This window comes from Sciurus vulgaris (genome assembly GCF_902686455.1).
Source record: "Sciurus vulgaris genome assembly, chromosome: 15".
NCBI lineage: Eukaryota > Metazoa > Chordata > Mammalia > Rodentia > Sciuridae > Sciurus > Sciurus vulgaris.
Window position 1 is genome coordinate 51477729 of NC_136476.1, and position 22261 is coordinate 51499989.

General features: G+C 39.0%; 1 protein-coding gene across 3 annotated transcripts in view; it reads left to right on the forward strand.

Moving 5' to 3' along the window:
• Positions 1 to 5292: 5292 nt before the first annotated feature.
• Positions 5293 to 22261, forward strand: part of UBAP1 (ubiquitin associated protein 1) — a 58490-nt gene continuing 41521 nt past the window's right edge. For 2 of the 3 annotated variants that reach the window (XM_079113260.1, XM_079113258.1), the window contains exon 1: positions 5293 to 5431. The gene's annotated coding sequence lies outside the window, so the exon portion shown is untranslated. Of the gene's footprint in view, positions 5432 to 13167; positions 13256 to 22261 lie in introns of all 3 variants that reach the window. The other variant, XM_079113259.1, reaches the window with a different exon arrangement.

The following is a 22261-nucleotide window of genomic DNA, read 5'->3' on the forward strand; positions in this document are numbered from 1 at the left end:
AGTTGTCTGTCCTTAGACATCTCAAATGCATAGTGTATGAAAGGAGAGAGAATAAAGGGAGAAAGAGGGAGGGGTTCAAGCTGGTGTTCCTTGGTATGAAGTGCTATTGCAGGTCAGCAACAGAGGACTGACATTTTCTTCAGTCTCTTTGGGTCCTAGGCGAGTTACCTGGGATTCACTAGAAACTGAAGAAGTATGAATCACTTGTAGGAAGGTCAAGAGGTATCTGTTTTGTTTGTTCGTATGTTTGTTTGTTTGTTTTAGTACTGGGAATTAAACCCAGGAGCACTCTATCACCAATTTACATCCTTAGACCTTTTAATTTTTTTAAAATATATTTTTAGATGTTGATAGGCCTTTTTTTTTTTTCATTTATTTATATGTGGTGCTGAGAATTGAACATGCTAGGTAAGCACTCTACCACTGAACCACAACTCCAGCTTTCAAGACCTTTTAATTTTTAAAAAAACTTTTTATTTTGAAATAATTATAGATTTATTTATTTTTAAATTTTTTTACTTGTTGATGGACCTTTATTTTATTCATTTATTTATATGTGGTGCTGACAATCAAACCCAGTGCCTCACACATGCTAGGCAAGTGCTCTATCACTGAGTCACAACCGCAGCCCCAGTAATTATAGATTTAAGACCTTTTAACTTTTCATTGTGCGACGGGGTTGTAATCCTTCTGCCTTAGCCTCTGAGTAGCTGAGATTTTAGGTATGTACAACATCTGACTGGTATTAGTTTTCTTAGGCAAATGTCCCCACTTCCTTTTTCCATTTGGTGCTGGGGATTGAACCCAGGAACTTGTGCATGGTAAGCATGTGCTCTATTACTGAACTCTACCCCATGCCTCCACTTTCTTTCAGTTTCTTAAGGGTAGGTAAAATCCATGGAGGGTGGTGGGGGTGCACAGCAACCTGGCTCAAGAGTAGGTGCTTAGCAGCCTGGACCTCACTTAAAGCAAGAAGGCAGAGAAGGAAAAATTATTGGATCAGGAGACAGGCTGATAGGGAGTCTCAGAAAGCCCCTGTCTGGTGGGGAAGGCTTGTCCTTGGTTTTAGGGAGTCTAATTCTGAGAAGAGAGGCACAGTATTGGCTTCTGAATTTTTTTTTCCTGTCCTATTCCTTCCTGGCACAAAAGTCTTCTGATTTCTTTTTTGCTTCTGTAGCCACTATTGCTCCATTTTTTTCTCTTTTCTTGCTCTGTGTGTCAGTGTTCCAGTCCCATTCTCAGAATTATTTTCTTCAGTATGGGGATTGAACCTAGGATCTTATGCATGCTAGGCAAGTGCTCTACCACTGAGCTACCTTTCAGACGTTTTAACTAATCTGATTTTCCACTCATTCAGTCAATCCTGGTAGAATGTGACTCAAATCTAAAGCCTTAAAGATAGGGTGGAATCATAACTCAGTGGTAGAGTGCATGTATCTCTTGCCCAGATTACTGCAATAACTTCTAAGTGGCCTTTCTTCCATCTGCTCTGCCTCTTAAAAAAAAAAAAAAAAATCAAAAAATATTTTTAGTTGTAGATGGGCACACTACTTTTTTTCTATTTATTTTTATGTGGTGCTGAGGATTGAATCTAGCGTCTCCCAAATGCTAGGCAAGTGCTCTACCACTGAGCCACTACCCCAGTTCTGGCCTCTTTATTTTATTCTCACTGTAGGGACTAGAATGATAGTTCTAGTTAGCTTTTTCATCTCTATAAACAAAAGACATGACAAGAACAATTAGAGGAAGAAAATTTTATTTGGCTCACAGTTTCAGGGGTCTCAGTATACAGATGGCCAACTCCATAGCTCTGGGCCAGAGGTGATGCAGAACATCATGGCAAAAGGGTGTGGTGGAGGAGAGCAACTCAGAATGTAGTCATCAGGAAGAAGAGAGCTCTGTTCATCAGGAACAAAACATAAACCCCAAGGGCACGCCCCCCAGTGACCTATTTCTTGTAGCCACACCCTACCTGCCCAGTTACCACCTAGTTAATCCATATCAGTGGATTGATGCACTGATTCGGTTAAGGCTCTCATAACCCTATCATTTCACCTCTAAACTTTCTTGCATTGTCTCACATATGAGTTTTTTTCTTTTAATATTTTTAGTTGTAGATGGACACAACATCTTTATTTTGTTTATTTAGTTTTTTTATGTAGTGCTAGGAATCAAACCCAGTGCCTCACCCATGCTAGGTAAGCACTCTACCACTGAGCCACACCACCAGCCCACACATGAGTTTTTGAGGGACACCTCATCTAAACCATAACAGTGATTCTGTTAAAAACTTGGATCTTGTCCCTTCTCTGCTCAAAACTCTCCTGTGGCTTTTGGCTTAATCAAAGTAAAAGTCAAGCCAGGCACAGTGGTGACCACTTGTAATTCCAGTGACTCCAGAGGCTGAGTCAGGAGGATTGCAACTTTGAAGCTAGTCTCAGCAACTTAGCAAGACCCTGTTTCAAATTAAAAAATAAAAAGGACTAGGGATATGGCTTAGTGTTTAAGGGTCCTTGGGTTCAATACCCCAGTACTAAAAAACAAAACAACAAAAGTAAAAGTCAAAAATTAAAAAAAAATTTTTTTTTAGTTGTAGGTGGACACAATATATTTATTTGTTTATTTATTTATTTATTTATTTATTTATTTTTATGTGGTACGAGGCGAGTGCTCTACCACTGAGCCACAGTCCAGTCCTGAAAAGTCAAAATTTTTAAGATAGTTGGGCATGGTGGTGTAGATCTTAATCCAGCTCCTCTCTGAGACAGGATGTTAGTTTGAGGCCACCCTGGACAACTTAGTGAGACTCTGTCTTAAAAAAAAAAAAAAAAAAAAATCCTTAATCATACCTTCTTCTTCAGCTAGCTGTTATTGCTCCGATTTCATCTCTCATTACTTTATTCTTTGCTTACTCCATTCCAGTCACATTGGGTTGCTCACAGTTCCTACATCATAGGAGGTGAGCTTCTACCTCAGGGCCTTTTATATTGCTGTTCCCTTGCCCTGGTATTATCTTCTAGATATTTGCATAGCTCATTTCTTTACTTCTTCCAGGTTTTTTTTTTTTTTTTTTTTAACTGGAGATTGAACCCTGGGACATTTAACCACTAAGCCACATCCCCAGCCACTTCTTATTCTGAGACAGGGTTTAAGTTGCTTAGAGCCTTGCTAAATTGCTGAGACTGGTTTTAACTTTATGATCCTTCTGTCTCAGCCTCCCATGCTGCTGGGATTACAGGCAAGGGACACCACATCTGGCATCTTTCAGGTCTTTACTTAGATGTTACCTTTTCAGTGAGGCCTTGTCGCCATTTCTAAATTTACCATGAATATTATCTCCTTTCCCTTGCTTTATTCTTTCTAGCACTCATCACTTTTATGTATTAGCTATCTACTTCTAGAAAATGAGTTCTATAAGAATAGGTTTTTTTTTTTCTTCTTTCTTTTTTTTTTTGCGGTGCTGGGGATTGAATCCAGGGCCTTAGTGCATTCAAGGCAAGCACCCTACCAACTGAGCTATATCCCCAGCCCAAGAAGTATTTATTGAGTGAATGAAGGAAGTCTATTTGTTTAAGGAGTACCAATACAGTACCCATCTATTCCTTACCTCTATCCTGATTTCCAGGCTCATATTCCCTTTTTTACATTCCTCCAGAAAGTTTTGACATTATCTTTTTATTTTGGGGGTACTGGGGATTGAACTCAAGGGCACTCAACCACTGAGCCACATCCCCAGCCCTATTTTGTGTTTAGTTAGAGATAGGGTGTGAATTTCTTAGTGCCTCACTGTTGCTGAGGTTGGCTTTGAACTTACAATCCTCCTGCCTCAGCCTCTGGAGCCTCTGTCATTACAGCTTATCTTAATCCCGGTGTGAACTCAACTCATTATTTCCTTTACCTAAGCATGGCTCTACCACTGAGCTATACCTCAGTTCCAGGTGATTCTTGTTTCTGTTAATAAAAGATCCTCAAAACATCACCTTTCCCCTCTTATATTGCAGATTTCTAAACCTACTTGAGTCTATCTCCTAGATTTTCCCCAGTCCCTAGTCTCCATCACCCACTGTTTCTGATTTAGTTTAGCTGTGAATATTTTACTCAATGTAAGTCTACCAATGATCCACTTTATTCCCTGCTACCATTTTGATTCTCATGATGAAAACCTTTACTCAGTTCACTGTTCTTTTCATAAACTTGTGCCTGTCCATTACCTGCTTAACTAAGTAGGCAAATAATTCAGAATTGTTGTCCTGTGCTCACTTTGACCCTCCTTTCTGGAATGCTGCATTCAGAGTTAAAGTTGCTGCATTTTATATTATCTTCTCTGCTACTTAAGTTCAAAAATAGACTGGAGAAGTAGACATGGGAGTATATACATGCCTTCTGCACCCACAGTAGTGATGGAAATTTTTCCTAATCCCTTAGGCAGAAGTAAATTTTTCAAAGCAATAGATGGGGGCTGGGGATGAAATTCAGTGGGAGAGAGTTTACCTAGCATGCGCAGGGCTCTGGGTTTGATCTCCAGCACCTGATACACTTTTACTGACTTTTACTGAATTTAATTATTTATGCTTCTACTTCTCCCTTTGATTAGCAACTTTTGAGAACAAAGAGTCATCTTATTCAATTATGAATCCTCCACGCACCTAATTCCAGCAGACAGTCAATAAACACAGAAGGCAGTGAAAGCTTGGGACTGGATTGTCTGTTTTAAACCCATGGAAAGTCGAAACTGGAGATAGATTTTTTCTTTTTTATTTGTGACTGGGGATTGAATCCAGGGCTTTGCTCAGGCTAGAAAAGTACTATATCACTGACCTACATTCCCGGCCCTCGGAGAAAGATTTAGTGGTCATTTTCTAATTTATTCCTTTATAGAGGAAAAGGAGGCCCAGAGAGGGTATGATTTGCACCAGATCGTTGACTCTGGAACATAAGTTAGACGTTTTGATTTCAAAGTAGGACTCATTGCTAAGTCTTTGTGCACTCTTGGCGAGTCAAGGCTCTCGGGCTCCCGAGAAGTGAGTCTTACCCACTTAGTGACCCCTCCTTTTTTCTTTCTGCCTGGGTCAGCACGGTTCACCCATTCAATTTCAAAGCTCCAGGTTGCAGGAACTGCTCAGCTCTAGAAAAAGGGATTAGTCACGTCACCGTCGGCTCCTCCCATTGGTCCCGGCGGGTGGAGCGCGGCGCCATGACGTCCGACGCCTAAAGGGGCGGAACGGTGAAGGGAAGGAGGAGGGAAGTAGGACTTCAACATGGCGGCCGAGGTACTGGCGGTGGCTACGGCCTGGCCCAGGGCGGGCAGAGTTGGAAGTGGTGGCGTTCACTTGCCCTAGGGGCGTCGGGAGCTTAGCGGGGACTGAGCCTGGGAGGTCGGCTGGTGCCAGAACCTTTCGGCTTTTGGGACGGCGGCAGCAGCAGCGTTCAGGTGAGGGGGCCTCTCTTTGGGGGAGGAGGAAAGAGGGGCGGAGTTGGGGGAGGGGGCCGGTACGAGCGACCTACGGAGGAGGAAAACTGGGGAAAGGGCTGGAGACCCTGCGGGGTGAAAAGAACTGGAGTAAAGGGGTGGGAGGAAGAAGGGGCTAGACCGAGATCCGAGACTTGGGGAGGATTCTGGGAGAAGGGTCGGAGTGACGGGACGTGAGTTAAAGGGGCGGAGGGCAGAAGAGATGTGGGGAAATGAGTTCGGATTACAGGCATTAATACTCTACTAGGAAGATGGGCGTAGTAGACACCTATCGGGTTGAAGGGAGAACTCGGTGGGAAATAGAGGATGTAGGGGAGAGGGGACCCAGGTTTTAGTAAAGAAGCTGAGCGCTGGGGAGTTGAGGGTGAGCTGGAAATGTGTAGATTTAGTTCTCTGTGAGGCAGTGAGATTAGGGAGAAATGGAGACCAGACCCGGGGTGAGTGGTTTTCTTTGGGGATATCTTTGGCATCTACTCTTCTCCAGGTATGTTTATCTTTTCTGTTTGCTTCGCTGGTGGACATTTACCTCAACAGTCCACCTGGGCCTCAGGAACAGCCTCAAATCTTTCTTGTGAAACCAAGTTACAGTTCGCATATTTGATTTATATCTGCGATCTCTGACCTTTGTGTTCTTGACACATGTAATTGTTTTCAGACTAACGTTTTAAAAGTACGGCTGGGAGTAAAAACAGATTTTCTGTTAAACTGGATTAACATTTTTAGAGTCTTTATACACTACGGAGTGCGGCAAAACCAGATTTGGTAATTTACTTACTAAACATATTCTGTGCTAATCTTACATTGTAATGCTTTTCTCTCTTTCCTCAGTTCTCATTATTAGTATCTGAGAATTTGGATAGACATGATGGATGTTTCTCAGTTGAATTTTGTTATATTTGATGGGGGGAAAAGGAACTTAGTTCTCAGGGATGGATAGCTTTTTCTAGTTAATGTCCCAACCTAGTTAAACTGAAAAACTTTATATTAAACTATAGGAAATAATGTGAAATGTCCAGAGTCTAGGCGAATTACATTGTTTGCATTAAAGTAGAATTTTGTATTAAAACAAGAATTTTATAAATTAAATATTTGCTTCTAGTCTATTCATTGTGTTTCTTATTTATTGAATGCCTACTCTGTGCTTCATTAATGAGTCATTGTAATTATGGAAGTGGGAAGTGGGGAAATTAATGTTTCTCTAGTGAGCATCTCTTAAAGCACAGCAGATAACTTATTAACTTGCTATGGCCTCTTGCGGGGGGGGGGGGGAGTGTTAGAAGTGAAAGCAAAGGAAGAAAATTAAAGTATATGAATATGAAAACGTCCTGAATTTCTTAGTATTTAAGACTCATTACCATATTATGACATATTATATGTTTGTAACATGTCATTGTTTTTTCAGTACTGGGGAGCGAACCCAGGAGCATTCTAACTTTTATGTACATCCTCTATCCTTGTGTTTTTATTTAATTTTGAGACAAGGTTTCGCTTTGTTGGCCAGACTTGTGTCTTAATTTGTGATTCTCCTGCCTCAGCCTCTTGGGTCAATGGGATTACTGGCATGCACCACCATGCCTGGTCTGATATTATTCATTTTACTTTGAAGAGGGTAGTAACAGTACCCTGGTAAGATAATATTAGGTCTGTAGACTAGTTTCATCAAAGATTGTTATTGCACAGTTTTTGACTGGCAAATATCACTTTATCTTGTGTGTCTTTTATCCTCTTTACTAAGATATTTAAAAGGAGGGTCCTTCAGTGACTAAAATTCTTTTCAAATAATTTGAATTAGCATAACTTGAGTGTCGATACCAGTATTACAGATTTTCTTATTATAGTGTTAAATGCATTGTGTTTGTGATACCAGTATTACAGATTTTCTTGTTATAGTGTTGAGTGCATTGTTTGTTCAAATGTAGATATTTCAACATGAACTTTGTCCTCCCATAAATTAATCAGAAAAAAAAGATAACCATTTTTTGATCATTAGTCAGACGGTTTTCTTTAGACAGTCTTTCTCAAGAAATACATTTCTCATTAGAGACCATTATGTTAAGTGAAATAAGCCAAACTCAGAAGGTCAAGGGTCATGTTTTCTCTCATGTGGAAACTAGAGAGGAAATAGCAAAAGAAAGGTAGGTGTGTGCGGGGGTGTCTCGTGAAAATCAGAGATCTTAGAGGAAAGGGACCAGGAGGATGGGAGGGGAGAAAGACTAGGGAATAATAGGGGCCAAATTGTATTGGGTGCATGTATGAATAGTAACAATAAATCCCATTTTTATGTATAACTATAATGCACCAATAAAAAAGGAAATGCATTTCTCTAAGAATCTTAGTTTACAACATTAAGATTTTCTTAGAATATTTGAGCTGAAAAGAAATTTAGAAATCATTTGGGTTTTCTTGCCCACACAGCATGGAAATTGAAGGTCCATCCTTTTTTCCAGATTTTTTTATAGAAAATAATAATGGGACCCAGGTGTATCTTACCAGTGAGCTACATGGCTAGCCCTTTAAAAAAAAATTTTTTTTTTTTTTTTAAATTTTGAGAGTGGCTTGCAACTTGTGATCCTCCTGCCTCAGCCTTTGGGATTATTGGCCAGTATCATGAGTGAATGAATGAATGAATCAATCTCTCTCTCTCTCTCTCTCTCTCTCTCTCTCTCTCTCTCTCTCTATATATATATATATATATATATATATATATGTTAAATGAGTAGCAGAACAAGAGATTTATTATAAAGGGACAGTACACACTATAATGGGGAGCAGGTATTCACACAGTGAGTCACTGAGAATTTCTAATGGGAAAAGTACTTTCAGTTAGAAGAAGAAAAATGTTTTGCTTTTCCAACCAGTAGTGTACAGTTTCTTGTAATAATGGAAATAACTTGAATATAAGAATAATATGTTTGAGCTGGATACAGTGGTGTATGCCTGTAATTCCAGTGACAAGGGAAGCTGAGGGAGAAGAATCCCAAACTTGAGGCCCATCTGGGCAATTTAGTGAGACTCTGCCCCTCAAAATAAAAAGGGCTGGGGATGTAGCTGAGTGATAGAGTGCCCTTGAGTTCAATCCCCAGTACAACCCAAGGGAGAAAAAGTATTTTTGGCGGGGGGGGGTTGAGGGTTGTGGAATGTAGCTCAATGGTAGAGTGCTTGCTTACTATCCTGAGAGGCCTTGGGTTTGATTCCCAGCACTGCTCCTTCCCTGCCGCCTCCCCCCCCCGAAAAAAAAAAAAAAAAAAAGGAAAAGAAAAAATAGGTGAGGGACAAGATTTACAAAACGAAGGTGCTAATCTTGATCTTGGGTATAAATTAGCCAGTAACACTATATAATCTCACTTAATCTGTAACAGGTGCTAATCTTGATCTTGGGTATAAATTAGCCAGTAACACTACATAATCTCACTTAATCTGTAACAGTTTGGGGGGTAGGTAGGTTGATTATAGTATATGCCTTTTATGTTTTGGGGAATCTGAGGATCAGAGAAGTGAAGTAACTTAAGTTTATAGCTGTAAAACGATACAGTGTAAATTCAGATCTGTCTTTATTTTTAGAAAAATGTTTTGTCAGTGGACCTTTATTTTACTTGTTTATATGTGGTGCTGAGAATTGAACCCAGTGGGTCACACATGTCAGGCAAGCACTTTACCACAGAGCTACAACTCCAGCCTAGTCTGTCTGATTTGAATGCTCATGCTGCACATGAGTCATCAAATGATCACAGGGCCATTTCAGTTCTTATAAAGTATAAGAACTGGTTACAAAGTAATGCCTTTAAAACTACTCCTTTTCACTGAAATACTGTAACTGGAATGAAAATGGCTCATTGAAATTTTAGTCACTTAGTTGTGTCATTAATGGACTGGGGTTGTAGCTCAGTGGTAGAATGCTTACCTAGCACTTGTAAGGCACTGGATTTGATCCTAAGCACCACATAAAAATAAATAAAGAGAAAAGAAAAAAGCTATTGTGTCGATCTACAACTAAAAATATTTTTTAAATGACGTCATTAATATTCTAGGAGGAAATGAATACCCGAATATTTTGTTCTTCACAAAATCAGCTGGATAAGATTTTTTTTTTTTTTTAAATGAGTTACAGTACAGTGGAATTCTGTTATTTACTTACTTTTCTTTTTGTGGTGCTGAGGATTGAACCTAGAGCTTCACGAATGTTAGACAAGAGTTCTCTACCTATGCTTTTTTCCTAAAGGGCTGGGGATGTAGCTTAGTGGTTGGGTGCTTGCCTAGAATGCACATGGCCCTGGGTTCAGTAATTAAATTGGAATCACTTTTGTATCGGTGAGTCAGATTGAACTTAGTTCATTAAGAGTCAAAATTTGTATTTGGCAGTAATTTGCATGTATTCTCAAAATGCTGAATTGGTCATTATCAGTTACTTAATGCTTACGGAACACTACTGGTGTTTGAGTCACTGAATTAGCTCATGGTAATTATCAGTCTTGTGGTTACTGAGTCAAGCAAGAGTAAGTAATGTGTGTGATGTTTTTTTAAAGCTTCATTCCTCCCCAACACTTGATATTATGGGACTTTTACATATTTTCTTTTTTTAAATATTTTTAGTTGTAGGTGGACATCTTTATTTTCATTTATTTATTTTTATGTGGCACTGAGGATTGAACCCAGAACCTCACACGCACTAAGTGAGCACTCTTGCTGAGCCATAACACCAGCCCCAAATATTTTCTTTTTTGTTACCAGGGTTGGAACCCAGAGGATCTTTATCACTGAGCTACACCCCTAGCCCTTTTTATTTTTTATTTTCACTAAATTCCTGAGACTGGTCTTGAACTGTCTTCCTACCTCAGCCTCCCAGGTTGTTGAAATTATGAGTGTGCTTCACCATGCCTGATGACTTTTACACATTTAAAAAAAATTTTTTGTTTAGTTGTAGATGGACACAATACCTTGTATTTATTTATTTGTTTGCTTATTTAAAAATATTTTTCTTTAGTTTTAGATGGACACAATACCTTTATTTATTTATTTATTTTTTATGTGGTGCTGAGAATCGAACCCTGTGCCTCACCTATGCTAGGCAAGTACCCTACTACTGAGCCACGACCCCAGCCCCACTTTTACATATTCCTATCTGATGGGCTTAAAATGTTATGGGGCGCAGAGGTGCATGCCTGTAATGCCAGTGACTTGGGAGGCTGAGGCAGGAGGATTGCAAGTTTGAGGTTAACCTGGGCAACTCAGCAAGATCCTGTCTCAAAAAATGAAAAGGGTTGGGGATGTAGTTCATTGCTAGAGCAGTTGCCTTGCATGTATGAGGCTATGGTTTCAATCCCTAATAGAGCCAAAAAAAAAGGACGTGTTTTGTATTTCCTGAAACTGAGCACGTCTTCACAGGTTCATTGGTCTTTTGCGCTGTTGTGAAGTGAAGTGTGTGTATTCATGTTATTGTCTATTTCTATTTTTCTTATAAGAGTTCTTTTATATATATATATGTATCTATATATATATAATTTATTTTTTTAGATGTTGATAGACCTTTATTTTATTCATTTATTTATATGTGGTGCTGAGAATTGAACCAGTGCCTTAACACATGCTGGACAAGTGCTCTACCACTGAGCTAAAACCACAGCCCAAGAGTTCTTTATATATTCATGATATTTGCTCATCTATGGGTTGCAAATGTTCTCCCCCAATTTGTGATTTGTATTTTATTTCTTCATGTCTTTTGGTTAGAAAAACTTTTTTTTTTTGTTACTGGGGATTGAACATAGGGGTGCTTTACCACTGTTCTACATCCCAGTCCTTTTTATTTTTTATTTTCAGACAGGATCTTATTATAGTTTTGAGGGCCTCGCTAAGGTGCTGAGGCTGACCTTGAACTTGGGATCCCCTTGCCCCTCAACTCAGCCTCCCAACATTTTAGGATTATAGGAGTGTGCCACCCACTGCACACAGCTTAATTTTTTTTTTTTTTTTTTTTTTTTTTTTTGCAGTGCTGGGGATTGAACCCAGGACCTTGTGCATGTGAGACAAGCACTCTGCCAACTGAGCTATATCCTCAGCCCCAATTTTTTTTTTTTTTAATAAAAGATCAGTGCTTACTTTGAATTTAGGAAGTATTATGAGGAGTGGAATGTTCCATGCTAGCAAGGATCATGACACTGAAATATGAAACAACCACTAGACTTAAATATACTAGAAGCTAGATATGGTGGTGTGTTAGAAATATTGGGGTACTGCAAGAAATCAGACATGTGCTCAAAAGTTACTTGGCAAGACAAACTTTACCTTTGTAAAAGGGTGTGCTACCCAACATAGTCTGGAAAGCAAGCACACTTGGGTGGCCATTCTGCTTATATTTATATATCTGTGACTCCGTACTGCCCCTTGCTCTGATAGGAGGAGCTCAGGGTTACAGTCTACAGGATTGGCTAATTTTAAAATCAGGGCGAGCAAAGGGAAGGGCTATAGTTAAAATGGTTATGATTGGATACAGTTTGGAAACTCAAAATGGCTATAATAGGCTCTTACATTCCAATTTTACATTTAAGGCTAAATGCTATATTCTGAAAATAGACTACTGAACTTTATTTTTCATATGGTCCATGCCTGTAATCCCAGGACTCAGGAGTCTGAAAAAGGAGGATCCCAAGTTCCAGGCCAACCTTGACAATTTAGCCAAATCTGTCTCAAAATAAAAAAAATAAAAAGGATTGGGGGTGTAGCTTAATAGTAGAGCACCCCTTTTAATTCCTACTACTACAAAAATAAATAAATATATTGTAAATGCTGTGTAGACATTTACAGTAAACCTTTGACATTTGTCAAAGACATGTTCTTAGAGCTTTGGGAATCCTTGCATAACTACCATAGTTTAGAATGTCCCTCATTTTAAAAGTATTTTATACATATTTATATATAAATATATATTAACATATAAATATGTATTAATATATAATTTATATATTATAAATTATATATTATATTTATGTTATATATTAATATATAATATATATTTATATACACATAAATATATACAAAATATATAAAACCAGGTTTTTAGTTACCATTAGTTTGATGGTTGTTGTGGTTTGCATTATGGTTTGTCCTTCAAAGCTTCATGTGTTGAAAGGTTGGTTTGCAGTGTGTCCAAGTGAGAGGAGGTGGAGCCTTTAAAAAGTGGAGGCTAGTGGGTGTAGTGGTGTCCTCCTGTAATCCCAGTAACCCAGAAGGTTGAGGCAGGAGGATCCCAAGTTTGAGGCCTCAGCAATTTAGCAAGACCCTGTCTCAAAATTAAAAAGGGCTGGGGATGTAATTCAGTGGTTAAGTGCCCTTAGGTTCAATCCCCAGTACCCTCACCACACCAAAAAAAAAAAAAAAAAAAAAAAGGGGGTGTCTGAGAGGGAGGGGGAGGGGATTTGGTCTTTAGGACATTGATTTTGGAAGGGATTTAAGTTGTTCTGGGACATCAGTTAGTTTTCTACACAGTAGGGTGCCATAAAAGAACAAGACTGTTCTCTCTCCATTCTGTGGCTTCCTGTCTTTCCATGTTAGCTCTCTCTGGCATTCATTTCTGCTATGGTGCCATCCACCATGAGGTCCTCACCAGAGTCAGTGTCATGCTGTTTGGACTTTCAGCCTTCAAAGCTGTGACCTAAATAAAACTCTTTTTAATATTTATAATTTTTTTTTTTTTTTTTAAACAGGGTCCCACTATGTTGCCCAAACTGGTATTGACCTCCTGGGTTCAAGTGATTCTCTTGCCTCAACTTCTTAGTAGCAGCTGAGACTAAGGTGCTCACTACCATGTGCAGCTTTCTTTCCATATTGCCCAACTCCAGGTATTTTGTTATAGTAATGGAAAGCAGACTAAGACAATGAGTAAATAGAACAACAAAGCTGAAGATTTGAATGTTAAGGCTCAGTATTTACCTGCCTTTAGCTCCCTACTTTGTTATTACTGCCTGACTCATTCCCAGCTTCTTTTATACCCTTTTGGGATACTCAGAATGAAGTTAGCTTTGCCAGTCTTGTGTTGCCTCTGAATCTTATCATCATGATCTTGGTTTACATCCTTCTCATTTCTCCCCTCACTGATAGGAATGGAATCTTCTTAATCATAAATCTTTCTATAGGGTGTGTTAACATTTCCCTCTACAGTTTGGTAGGGGAGGATATGGATTGTAACTTCAACATTTCCTCCTGATGGATCTTTATCCCTCCTGTCATACTTCATAAGAGGAATGATTCACTTCCATGGGGGAATTCAAAGTGAAATGTCACCCAAATTAAAAATTACTAATGGAGCTGGGCTTAGTGTTACATGCCTGTAATCCCAGCAACTTTGGAGGTTGAAGGAGGAGGATCGCAAGTTTGAGGCCAGCCTCAGTGATTTGGCAAGAGCTTCAGAAACTGGGAGACCCTGTCTCAGAATAAAAAGGTTTGGAGATGTAACTCAGTGATAAAGCACTCCTGTGTTCTATCCCTAGTAGCACCAGGAAAAAAAAAATATTTCTTTGAGAGCCTGTGTTAGACAAATTATAGATTATGAAGTGAGAATCTTTAATAAATGTGCCTTCTGTAATAGTCAGTACAATCCATTAAGTGATATGTATTGGGCTTATTCCAGAAGTGTCTAGGTTGCTGTACTTTTTGTTGTGTCTTTGTTAAAAAAAAGTTTCTGGGGGGACTGGGTGGTTCTAATCAGTGGTAGAATGCTTGCCAAGCTTGTATGAGACACTGAGTTCAGTCCTTAGCACAGACAAAAAAAAAAAAAAAATTTGTTTTTGGTCTAGATGTTTTACTGTAGATAATACTCTTAGTGGAAAAGTATACATGTTAGAGTAATGGAGGCTTATAAGAACTTATTTTGGGGCACAGTTTTACTTTGAGATGTCAAGAACTGACCTATGCATTATGGTAGCCACATTGACAATGGATAATAAAACATTTATATCATCACAAAGCTCGGTTGAATGGTGCTATTCTAGATCAATAGAATTGTGATCTAGACACACAAATTTAGTGTGATCTAGACATACAAATTTAGTGTGAGTCTAGATCACCTGAAGGTATTGTTGAGAGGTAGATTCTGATTAATTAGTTCTGGGTGTGTTTGAAATTTTGTTTCTTGACAGTTTCCAGATTGTACCATCAATGGTCCTAGGATCATACTTTAAGTAGTGAGGTTCTAGGGATAAAGGCCTTGGCCTGAGTTTACTGTATTAGAAAGTTTAATTTGAGGACTTTCTATGAGATATTGCCTAATTAATGTACTATAAACTTTTTTGAAGTAGTAGGTCCCCCCCCCAACCCCCGCCAGTACTGGGTGGTCTGCCACTAAGCTGTATTCCAAGCCCTTTAAAAAATTTTTATCTTGAGACAGAGTCCCATTAAGTTGCCCAGGCTGGCCTCAAACTTATTATCCTCCTGCCTCAGTCTGCTGAGGAATTGGGATTATAGGCATGCATCACCTTGCCCAGCTAAGGAGTATCTTTTGCTCTGAGATTGTATTGTAATGGATAGAACTCTGAACAGTGATTTTCCCGATTAAAAACCGATTTCTTTTAACCTCACACATGCCAGGCAAGTGCTCTACCACTTATCTACATCCTCAAACCTAGTTTTGATCTTTTAAATTTATTTAAAAGTAGTAATGCCTAATTATAGTTCATAGCATATGAGGCTCATAACATAATGTGTATTTATATATATATATATTTTGTAGTGGAGATTGAACTCCAATTTACCGCTAAGTTATATCTTCATTCCTTTTTGTTTTTATTTTTTTGATACTGGGGCTTGAACCCAGAGACACTTAACCACGGAGTCACATCCCTAGCCCTTTTTATTTTTTTTATTTTGAGACAGGGTTTCACTAAGTTGCTTAGGACCTCACAAAGTTGTTGAGACTGACTTTGCACTTGTGATCCTCCTGCCTCAGCCTCCTGGGCCATTGGGATTACAGGTGTGCTGCACTGTGCTCTGCTCCAGGCCTTTTTATTTTGGGACAGGGTCTTGCTAAGTTGCCAAGTTTGGTTTCTTGCCATCCCTTTGCCTTCGCCTCCAGAGTTACTGACAAAGTTACTGGCATTATAGGGTGCACCCGTGGTCCAGCTATGATGGTATTTTGAAAACAATGTAGTCTTCAGAAACATATAATTTTGAAAACTGTAAACTATATGCTTCATTAGAAGCCTAATATAATCATCCTTTTATATCCAAGGGGCATTAGTTCCAGGATTTCCCCAGGATAACAGAATCTTTATATGCTAGAGTTCCTTAAGTAGGGCATAATATTTGTATGTAACCTACACATACTCTCCCAGTATACTTCAAATCACCTCTAGGTTGTGTTTAATACTTAATATGTAAATGCTCTGCAAATAGATGATAACTTTTTTGGGGGGGGGGGGTGTTGGGGATTGAACCCAGGAGTGCTGAACCACTGAGTCACATCTGCAGCCCTTTTTATTTTTTAGTTTGAAACAGGGTCTAGCTAAGTAGCTTAGGACTGTGCTAAGTTGCTGAGGCTTCTTTGAATTTGGAATCCTCCTGCCTCAGCCTTCCAAGTTGCTGGGTTTACAGGTGTGTGCCACTGAGCCTGGTGAGTTGTAATACTTTATTCTTTAGGAAATAATGACAATAAGAAAATTTTGAACACATTTGATACAGGTGTAGTTATATTTGTTGTTGTCATTGTTCAATATTTTGTTTTCCTTTTTGGTACTAGGGATTGAACACAGGGACAATTTACAACTGAGCTACATCCTCAGTCTTTTTTATTTTTTTTAAATTTTGAAACAGGTTCTCGCTAAGTTGTTTTCACTGGTCTCAAACTTGTGATCCTCCTGCTTCCATCTCCCAAATTGCTGGATTACAGATGGGCAGGACTGTTGAGTATTTTGTCTGTGGTTGATAGAATGTGTGGATTCTAGTCCTCTTCTTTTCTACTGTAACCTAACAGTAGACATATTTTCTAAAGCTAATAGATTTTATCCAGGAATTCTCAGTAACGTTTTTCCTTTGTTATGTCGTTCCCCCCCCCCCCCCCCCCCCCCCCCCCCCCGGTGTGATGAGTGTTGAACCCAGGGCCTCACACAGGCTAGGCAAGTGCTCTGTCACTGAGCTGTACCTTTAGGCTCCTTCATTTACTTTTTTTTTTTTTTTTTTCTTTTTTATGCAGTATTGGAGATTGAACCAAGGGCCTTGTCCACCTGTGCTAGGCAAGTGCTCTAACAGAGCTATGTCCCCAGCCTTCCCTTTTTTTAAATATTTTTTTAGATGTTGATAGACTTTTATTTCATTCACTTATTTATATATAATGCTGAGAATCCACCCAGTGCCTCACACATTCTAGGCAAGCACTGTACCACTGAGCAACAACTCTAGACCCCCAGCCCTATTTAAAATTTTATTTTGAAACAGGATCTCACTAAATTGTCCATACTGACCTGGAATTTAGGGTCCTTTTGCGTCAGATTCCTGAGTAGCTGGTATTACAGGTGTAGACCATTAATCCTGGCCTATTACTTTTATAACTTGGTATCTGTCTCTGTCCCACTTTATTAGAATTATTATTATTTTTACAGTGCTTGAGATCAACCCAGAACCTTGCTAGACAAGTACTTTAGCACTGAGTTACACTCCCAGCCCTAGAATTAATTTTATTTTTATTTATTTACTTTTTTTTTGGTACTGGGGATTGAATCCAGGACTTCACATTCTCACCAAGTGCTATACCATCAAGCTACATCCCCAGTCCCCTTTAAAATTTTTATTTCGATTTTATTTATTTATTTAGGTAACAGGGATTGAACTCAGGGGTGCTTAACCACTGAGACACATCCCCAGCCGTTTTTATTTTTTATTTTGAGACAGAGTCTTGCTAAATTGCTGAGGCCTTAAACTTGGGATCCTCCTGTCTTAGCCTCCACAATTTTTTTTTTTTTTTTTTTTAATAGTAAATAGGAGTCAGGTGTAGTGGCACATACTTGTAATCCCAAGTACTTGGGAGCCTGGGATAGGAGCATCACAAGATCATTGAGGCCAGCTTGGGTCATTTAGTGAGACCTTGTCTCAAAATAGAAAATTAAAAAAGGGCTGGGAATGTAGCTCAATAGTAAAGCCCACTGGGATTCAATTCCCAGAATCCCCTCCCCCTCAAAAAAAAAAAAAAAGACAGAAAGGATGCCAGTTTGGTCCAATTAAAAGAAGGGATGATGTGTAGGGTGATTTCTTGGAGGATTTCAAACCTGAGGATGTGAGGCTAAACTGGCTGTGACATCTGTCACCCCATTGATCCCCAGGATTGTTTCAGTTGATCTGGCTGTTTAGGTGGGTAACCTCTTCCTTTCTCAGCATTCCATGTGGGTCCCTTCTGAAGCTGTGCATTTGGTTGAAGAAGATGACCTTCCCTTCTTCAGTCAAGGGTATATGATAACTGCACTCCCCTGCTAGAACTTCTGTAAGCTCTCAAGGTCCAACCATGAAGCTTCTGTGTCCCCTCCCTGTGGAGTCAGGACCCATCACTCTAACACATCAGTGTGTAATAGTGTATGCATAACTAGGGGGGTGGTACCTGAGCTTTGGTGTTCAGAGTTTTGGATGTTTGTCATGCACACATGATAGATTCAAAGGGCACAATTTTGAGCAGTGTTTTCCTGGGAAACTCCAAGTGTTTAGAAGGTACTTTTCAGGAATCAGGCTTAAAAGTCAGCTCAATTCTTTATTATGCAAAATGGTTTGTTTAGTCTTGGATCTAGTTAACACTCCTTATTGTTTTTGTTGCCTTATCTGTTAGACTTTTCTGTTTTTTGGATGTTTTATTGGGGGAATTTTTAAACATACCAAAGAGTAAAGAGAATAGTGTAATTAACTCCCGTGGATTTAATTGGATAGCTTTCACAGATTAATATTTGACTTATTTTCAGTTCTTTCCTCTACATTTTTAGAGAGTGGGGAATGTACCTGGAGTTTCTAACGTTCGTTCTATGTGCTATTTCTGAAATACATTATTATTAGACGTCTAGTAATTAAAAAGTCTTATTGCTTCTGGGTATGGTGATGGTGGCCCGTGCCTGCAGTTGCAGCTACTGGGAGTCTTGAGACAGGAGGATCCCAGGTTGAAGGACAGCTTAGGCAATTTAGCAACACCCTGTCTCAAAAATAAAAAGGGCTATGCGTATAGTTCAGTGGTAGAATACTCGCTAGGCCCTGAATTCAATTCTCAGTACTATTCCTCCCCCCTAAAAAAGGTAGGTGTGTGTGTGTGTGTGTGTGTGTGTGTGTGTGTGTACTATGTACATATGGGAAAAAATATATAAAATTTTTTGTTCTGTATCTAGCTCTCTGTTCTATTCCATTGATAATAATAGGACTGTTTTCTATCCACCTCCCACACCTGCCCCCCAGTACAGGGGATTGAATCTGGGAGTTCTTTATGGTTGAGCTACATCCGTAGCCCTTTTCTTTTTTTTTTCTTTTTTTTCTCAGTACCTGGGATTGAACCCAGAGACACTTAACCACTGAGCTGTATCTCCAACCTTTTTTTATTTTTATTTTTTTTGAGGCAGAGCCTCACTAAGTTGCTGAGGCTAGCCTTTAGCCTTTTGCCTTAGGCTCCCAAGTTTCTGGGATTACTGATGTGTGCCATCATGCCTGGCTCCAGCCCTTTTATATTTTGAGACGGGGTCTCACTAAGTTGCTGAGGTTGGCCTGGAACTTGTGATCCTTCTGCCTTGGCCTCCTGCGTTAGGATCATAGGCATGTGTCACCATTTTCAGCCTTGGAGGACTATTTTCTTTTTCATTGTTCTCTTTATCTCCACCCATGCCCTGCCACACCCCTTCTGGTACTGGGGATTCAACCTCGGGGCTCACATGCCAGGCAGGGGCTTTACCACTGAGTTTCATCCTCAGTTCTTTTTATCTTATTTCTTATTCATTTTGAGACAGAATTCCTATAAGTTGTCCAGTCTGACCTTGATCTTGTGATTGTCATTTCTTAGCCTCCAGAGTAGCTGGGAATTTAGGCATTTGCTACCTCACCTAGTCATTGATCTTTTTATTTTTATACTAGTATCATATTGTCTTGATAAATGAAATTGTATAATAAATTTTGAAGTCAGGGAATTTTTTACGATTTTGTTGAGTATCCAGATCCTTTGCCATTTTCATATAAATTTTAAAATTAGCTTGGAACATTTCTACAAAAAGCCTGCTGGGATTTTGATTAGAGAGTATTGAATCTGTAGATTCTTTGGGGGGGGGATATTAACATATTTAGTGTTCCCACCTATAAGCATGACACATCTATTTATTTAGGTCTTTAACTTCTCTTTTTGGTGCTATTGTAAATGGTCATTTAAGTTATTTGTTATTTAAATAACCATTTACAGTAGCACCGAAAATTATTAAACCCTTAGGGGGATATGTTGGATAAAAATTAAATACAAAACCTTTGTACAATGAAAACTATAAACATACCTGTAATCCTAGCGACTTGGGAGACTGAGGCAGGAGGATGGCGAGTTCAAAGCCAGCCTCAGCAAAAGCGGAGGCACTGAGCAATTCATTGAGACCCTGTCTCTTAACTGAAATACAAAATAGGGCTGGGGATGTGGCTTAGTGATCAACTACCCCTGAGTTCAATTCCTGGTACCAAAAATAAAATGTATTTTTTATATATCCTGCCATCTTGTTGAACTCATTTATTAGTTCTAGTACTTTTTTGTAGTTTATACTAGAGTTCTACAGGCCATGTAATCTGTGAATAAATATAATTTATTATTATGTTTTTAATTTGAATATCTTCTGTCTTATTTTTTATCACTAACTAGCTCTTCCATTATATGTTGAAAATAAGTGATGAGAATAAACATCCTTGCCTTATCTGTGAACTTAATGGGAAAGGGTGATTTTTTTTTTTCCCTCCACCTCTGGTACTGGTGATTGAACCCAGGGGCACATAACCACTGAACAACATCCCCAGCCCTTTTTATGCTTTTATTTAGAGATAGAGTCTCACCAAGTTGCTTAGAGCCTCATTAAACTGCTGAGGCTGGCTTTGAACTTGTGATCCTCTTGCCTCAACCTTCAAACCACTATAGGTGTTTATAGGTGTGTGCTGCTGTGACTAATGGAAAGTGTGATTTTAACTATAGATGTGTGCCACTGTGTGACCAGTGGAAAGTGTGATTTTTAACTGTAGGTTTTTTTATATATGCCCTTTGTTGAGTAATGTACCTTTTATTCTTAGTTTGTTGAAATTTTTTTTTTTTTTTTTTTTTAGTACTTGGGATTTAACCCAGGGCTCATTCATGTTAGGTCAGGGCTCTGCCATTGTGAAAAATCCTCAGCTCATTTGCAAATTTTTTGAAGCCATGCATACACCTGTAAACCCAGCAACCTGGAAGACTGAGGCAGGAGGATTGCAAGTTAGAGGCCAACCTCAGCCATTTAGTGAGACCCTCAGCAATTTAGGGAGACCCTGTCTCAAAATTAAACAAAACGAAGCAGAAGAATGGGGTTTGTAGCTCAGTGCCCTTGGGTTCAATACATAGTATTGATTTTTTTTTTTTTTTTTTTTGTAATTTTGAAGCAGGCTTTCACTAAGTTGCCCAGGCTGGCCTTGAACTTTGGCAGTCCTCCTGACAGCCTCCCAAATAGCTGGAATTAAAGGCATGTGCCCTGCATCAGTGTGTCATCCATGCCCCCACCTTCTATCATACTAGGGATTGAACCCTAGGTCTTCTGAATGCTAGGCAAGCAGTCTACCATTAAGCTATATCCCAAGCCCATTTTTGTTCTTTTGTACTCTTCATTTCCTGTTCCTTTTTTTCATCTTTCCTCTGTAGTTAGGTCGGAATGTTTATTGAATCAGAATTTGGTACTTACATTAGCATCATTTTTTGTGTATATGGTGCTGGAGGCTCTACCACTGAACTACATCTTCAGCTTCTCATACTGAATATTCAATGGTTACTGATCAAGTACAAGCACAAGTAGGTAGTTTATAATCGAAGTAATGTATTTTTCACAGTTTAGCCAGTTCAGTTAAATTAAGGTAGGTGGGGCACATTCATTTATCTTAATCAGCTTTTGTTGTTTTAATTTCTTGAATAAGCTGTTATTATGTGCAAAAAAGGAAAACAGCATCTTAATTTTACCACCCAGAAATGTTTATAATGAACTTCTTTTTTGTGTGTGTGGCAGTGGTGATGAACCCAGGGCTTTGCATACGCTAGGTAGGCATTCTACCCTTGAACTGTGTCCCCAGCCCTGAGAATGAAACAAATGATTCTTCAACTTTTGAGGTAGGAGAGATAGGTAGAAAGGAGACTAACAAGGAAGGGAAAAGAAAAATATAATTTTAAATTTGGGAAGCTTCATGAACATCCTCACCTTTATTCCCCAAACTTTTTCCTCCAGAAATAGTCTTAAAACCCTTGAATCTGAGAGTACTGTGAGTCTAGTTAATTAATTTTTGTATATTGCAAGCTTATACAGTATATGTTCTTTTTTTTTCCCTGCTGTGCTGGGGATTGAACCCAGGGCCTTATGCTTGACAGGCAAGCAGTGTATGTACTGAGCTATATCCCCAGCCCAGTGTATTTTCTTTATACCTAAATTAAACCAAGGGAAAATATTGCTGGAGACTTGATATGGGTATATTCCAAACTACCTGTTGACTGGATGACATCAGATCCTGAAAAACCTAGACCACCATGCATCATGATTTAAAAGATTTGAGTTCACCAGGCTGACATCATCCCTTATGCACTTCCTGTGTTCAGTATGT